Consider the following 6,639-nt stretch of genomic DNA (forward strand, 5'->3'; position numbering starts at 1 on the left):
TTTACTTCTGAAATGATATAATACCATAAAGTGTTAAAATATCGAAAATAAATAAAATATTAGGACACTAAGATGAACCAGTAAAGACTCACAGTTACGGAAATAATAGGTGTAATCGATAGTTAGTGTGACGGTATTTTTCACCATATTTTGTAAATAACAGCTTAACACAAGGATATTAAAATTACATTTCGCTTAGCGTTATAAAAATAGTTTCAACATATATGTATACAATGCATTAACACTGAAACATTGAGAATCATTGTAAAATATACAAGAAGAGCATCTGCCTCGGAAGAGAATCAGTATAGTATATCAACTAAATTATCTGGTACATATCAATAGACATCATAACATCTTACCGCATATTACAATAAATAAATGTACATTTATAATTAGTTATACATCAATCCACAACAGTATACCCTTCTAAAATAAAGATACTAACCAATGACGAGTATGTCCCTTACACTGCGATGATATCGATAATACCCACTTATACACCAACTTTAATGCAAACCATCGTAGATAAATTATGTTTAAACGACAATGAGTTTTTTTCCGAAAAGGGCATTTCTGGAAGGGATAATTTACAATATCTCACAGATAACAGAGCTTTGTTATATCAAATACCCAGCCACTAAGTTAATTAAGTTAATTAGTCTTAAATAAAAGTATCCTTGATTTCTTGTTTCAGTCCGATCCACATGAACGATTAAGTTTCTTTTTCGGTGATATTTTCATTCATAGATAACGGTATATCGCACACGTTCTATAATGAATACACTTTTTTATTACGATAAATTACAATCAAACTCCAGGATTCTACTTTATACAAATATATTTTAGAATAATACTATGGTATCCAAAACCATGGTAATGGATTGGTGAATGATTTTCTATCATAAAAAGTAGCATCAAAATGCACCTTTCGATTTATGTGTCACTTTTTTTTGTATTGTATTGTAACAGTTGTTGTTTTCATTATTATAAATCATTTCCAATATTTTTATACATCTGTACATTAAAAAGAAGAACAGATGACAGATAGTGACAGGGGCATAAAGGTAATATATGCAAAAGGTACCTTACACATTCATACAGAAAGAGTAGCTATTGTCATCACCGACCCGCATCCTCATCAACATAGATATATTTCTCTTTGTAAGCATCTGTAATATATTTTGATCTAGTGATTCGATTGGTAGCGATTCAGAATTGAGTTTTGTGATAAACACAAGAGTTTGCCACCAAAGTGATTAATACATAAATATCGCCATGAAAGCAACGTTAACGTAATGGTTTCAAGAATGGTCATGGACACTAGACATCATTCTTTCTACAGTCAGAGACATATCTTGACGATCATGAACATAGCTGATATATTAAACATGGGAAGGTCGAGAACTCCCACACTTTGCATCAAAGCTATAACGATATCGGTGAAGGGGAGATAACTTCCAGACTAGCACTAGACCAGGACAAGGGACAACAACAATACAACCGTCGATCTACGCCAGCCTGATGCAGTCATACGATTTAGGGTTAATCCATGAATCATGCGACTCAATGTAATTCCAGATCCAGTCTGTAGAAGTACTAGGTGGATGCCCAATGCTACTAGGCCTGTGAGTAGATCATTTTGGTGAGTGACTTTGTCTAAGTTTCATCTTTTCTACAAGTTACATTTATGTAAATTAATTTATCAGGCTAACTCTAAGTATAATTCAGAGGAGAACATATATTTGTTGTATCCCCATTTTAATATTCCAAAGCTATTTAAAAACTACAGAGTAACATAAAGTGCATCGCACTTTTTGAAATTTTATCAATTTATTTCGATCTAAAGTGTAGTTGCTGTTGCCCTTTATCAAGACCTAACAATATATCATAGAAGGAATGAGACTAAATAAGAAATAATCAAAGTACTGAAAGTACTAAATGGCTCGGTCTCAATGATTGGAGGATATATTTCTAAAGTCAACATTTTTTTGGACAATAAGAAATAAAGTTTGCTAGTGTTCCTTCCAGTTTGGACTTTTGAGGATTCCTTGGACACCAAGGTGTTAAATAAGAAACATATACTAAACTCTTAGGAGCCCATTCTAATATTTCCTATGGTGTTATATGCCAAATGACTTTATAGCATCTTTAACCTTTTCCTTGTTAATTTGATGTCAATTAAAATATCCATTCTGAATTGCTATTCTCATTAAGTTCCTGGGACCAAAGTATCAGTTAACAAGTATTGTTTTGCAGCAGAGACAGACAAGAGGCATATTTTTCTATGCCAAAATGTCTTAAATATAGAATATGTCAGTCCTCAAGAAGACTTATCAATATAGTCATACCATTTCTGAATAAACTGGTCAATTGGTCTACTTTTAACAAGTTTTTGTAATTAGTCTTTTGTAAAACAGCAAGTTGATTGATATATCCAAACATGATTTAAACTAGCTCTGATAAAATATCTTAAACATTTTACAGCCATTTAAACAAGAGCTGTCGGAGAACAGCAAAGCTCGCCTATTCAGAAGAAGTTGTTGTTCAAGTATTTACTATTTAAACATGGAAATATGACAAATTAACAGACTCAAAAAAAACTAAAGGGCCCAAAATTGGTTGTATTATCACGTTCAGCATCCATACACATTAGGAAAATAAAATCAGAAACATTTATGATGACTTAAGCTTAAACAATTGACGAAACAGAAGCTTGCTCAAAAACTTTAACGTAAAATGGGACGCCAACGCTGACGCCGACGCCGACGCCGGGGTGACAACATTAGCTCCCCTATTCTTCGAATAGGTGAGCTAAAAACGTCTGGTCTATTTTCATGTTAAGTATACATTATGCCAAAAAGTAATCATTCTACATTTTATTCCAATATCAATTGGGTATCTTGTTAGCTCGCCATAAACCATGAATTGTTTTATACACTTTTTTAACTTGAGGAAATTACAAATGATTTTTTCTACAATATTTGTATTTTCAAATCCCCATACTTCTGATGAGTATAATAAAACTGGCATTACAAGTGACTAAAATATTTTCAGTTTAAAATCAACAGGAAGGGATACATTTCTTTGTTTCTTAAAAATAGTAGACACTGATTTAATTGTTTGTTCAGCAGTTTTTTCCTTTTCTTTAAAAACGCTACCATTAATATTAAAAAATATACATAGATATGTATACCCTTCTTATCAAAATAATTCTATATCCCATAACGTAAACTGGTGTTGATGGGCCAATTTACGTTTTGAGAATATTACAACTTTTATCTTTCTGATATATTAGATTATAATTTCCATGTAATGCAATAATGTAATGCAATATTATTCAAATCCGTTTAACATTTGTTGTAGAACAGTGTCATCGCCATATAAAATGATAAAAGTTTGGGATACATTTCAATATTATCTGTAAATAATTTGTCAATAGTTGTCAGACAATTAACATTCTTTTTCCGCCAGGTAAGATTCCAAGTCATCAAGGTATATTGAAAATAGGAAAGGAGATATAAATAAGGTACCATACTGTGCATGTATATGTTCAATGTAAATTAACAATGTAAGCTGATCTTGCAGAATTGCCTTACAGCGTTATAATAAATGCAGTTGTCTCATTGCATTGGATATAATTGATTTAAGGCAGTTCATGTGGCGACCGAAAAAGGTAAAATCACCATTTTCAGAGTGATCAGAGAAGATTGATAGTCAAGGAGGAAAACATAAGACAACCTGTGTTATGCAAATTAATATCTAATTTATTTTGAATAAAGTATGCCGAAGATGATGATTAGTGTATTATTAACAATAATCTTAATATGTTTTCTAAAAATATTAACAACTAATGTCATATTGTGTTATAAATTTAATGTTTTATTTATTCTTTTTATTTCAAGCATGTAGATGTCATAGAAAATAAACAAATACCAAGTATATGCATATTAAAGTAAAATTCACAAATCACAACACTAATGTGTATTGTATATATGGAATGAAGATGATGATGGTAATTATTTGGATCAAAAATGTTTACAACATTAAATGTATTATATATATGGAATTTGAATATGATGATAGTAATTATTTTTATATCAAAAACTATTACAGTATTAAGCTACCACAGTTGAAAATGATTTCTTTCATTTTGTTCACACATTTTTTCTCCTGGACTGGTTCCAATTGAAATGATACTTGCATGTAGACATTCTGTAAAACATAGAAAACAATAAATGTATTAACAGAGTAATTACCGAAAAGGCTAATATCATATAATTAAACATTTTTTTTATAAATAACAATACCAGTTTAGAGTAAATATTATTGAAATTTATTTTCTGTTGTTCTTTAGTCCTCCTGTTCTTTGGAGTTTTGTCCTTCATAAATTGATTAATACTAATACAGCAGTTGTCATATAATGTATCTGATAATGTGCACACAGAAGTATAAGTATATGCATATGCATGTGTGCATGGGCACGGTGATAAGTTTATTTTGCCGAGTAAAAAGTTCAAAGAACTAGTATTGTTCATACTCAAAGATGTAATCGCACTAAAAACAGTGATCGTGTAGGCTTTTGTGTGATTGCATTTGTAAGGGGTGTATCTCTGAACGCCAACATTTTGGATTTAGCTGTAGGGTAGTTTGTTGTGACAGTGGTTATAGTCTTTTTCCTAAAGGCAGACCCAATGCCACAGGTAAATTTACCTGTAAAAGTTACCTGTGTTGATACTTATCTAAGTGTATATTGATTAATTTTCATTTCAATAAGTGTTCATATGTAATATCAGATACATATATACATAATATATGTTTCTGTTAATATCTATGAAAATATAACAATAGAATCTATGAATGAAATTAAATTAAATTAAATTCACAATGATTTTATTTCAAGAATTTTAAAGATTTTCTTGATATATCTAAAATCTCTGGTATAAATCTCATTAGATTTTCAATAGATTGATACTAAAATCAAGCAAAATTCTTTGAAACTTATTTCACATGGAAGTAACTTTACCATTCAGTAATATCAAAGAAAAAATCCAAAAAGGAATTATCCAGTTTCAACTTAGTGTAACACTAATTTGATTAAAAGTTTGAAATAATATAAGCCTTTTGCCTGTTGAAAAGTGATATATTTCCACAAGGTCTTCCATATATGTCTGTTAAGTGACCTTATATACATATATAGTACATGTACATGTAACATCTGCGTTAATAACCTACCAAAGAGTAAGTGAATTTATGTCAAATATGATTTTCAAATTTTACTTGTACTTGACTGACCTTTTTAAGTTAACAGAACATACAATATATTTTGAAAGTTGCCATTATGATGCATCATTTATCATAATTATATAATTTTCCTGCTTTCTTATCCTATGATGGTATTTCTAGATCAGCGTGATGCTACATTATAATGTAAATGTACATGTACATTTGTATATCATTATAGCAAAAAAGCACCCAATAATTAAACTGTTGTCCGTTAACAGCGCAGTAAAATTATATATTTTTGTGCATGTTAGAAATAACATATAAATTTCTTTCCTATGGTTGAATTTCGGTCAAACATTGTTACTAGATACAAATTGGTATATGTACTATAATCTTTAAACAGAAAAAATTAGAAAACTGTTAATTTGGTATTCTGAGCAATAAAAGTTTGCAACATTTTGAGAATTACAAGACCTTCAACATATGGACTTGAAATAATTTTGCCAGTATTGCAACATTAACATCTACAATGTGTATTAAATGAATATGGTTAAGGCTGTATCTCATTTGCCCACTTTTTTATCTGATAATTGCAGAATGTTGTGACAAAGATTATAGTTATTTCAGAGAAGTAACCTGGTTACCTGTGTTTACTGTGAATTTCACCTGTGATACGTACTGTACTATCATAAGGGTATCATTTATGTATAACTGATGTACATGTATGGAAATTATACATGAAAAATCTTTTGTTTGATACTCTTGTGATGTCAGTTATGTTATTGATTTTTCATATTAATAATATACATATAATATAATATATCATGTATAAGTAAATAATTAACACATCAAACGTAAAATCATATTTGGTCCTAACTTCAAACTTCAAATTCCTTTTTCTCTTTTTGACAACATATATACCTGTACATATAAACACATAAAAATAACTATAATTGCTAATTGTAGTTCAATCAAAATATACCTTCTTGGATATCGAGCTACATGTATAGAGGTACATACACGTATAAACTTTAGTGGCATTTAAGGACTAAGACCCTAAGTAACAGTCTTCAATCTCATTTCATTTAGTATTTTTACATTATTAAGTGACTCTAAAAATATTTTGTATCAAAAATACATATAGAGCATTAAACCCCAATGATATATTATTACCAATGTTTATAAAACATCATAAATGTGTGTTTGTGTCGGCTTCAATAGATTACCAACTTAAACTATAATCAACAGGTCAAAATTTCCGACAATATTAATTTAAACTTTTGTGATATTGTTTTTCTCCACTCATTTTCTAACCAAATACTTCACGGTGTACGTCTATGCGATAAGAGAAATCATGCGCAACTATGCACGGTCACAAGAAATGAAAGTTGGCTAAGAATGTAGCCCTACTGG

This window comes from Argopecten irradians, chromosome 6 (genome assembly GCF_041381155.1).
Source record: "Argopecten irradians isolate NY chromosome 6, Ai_NY, whole genome shotgun sequence".
NCBI classification, from domain to species: Eukaryota; Metazoa; Mollusca; class Bivalvia; order Pectinida; family Pectinidae; genus Argopecten; species Argopecten irradians.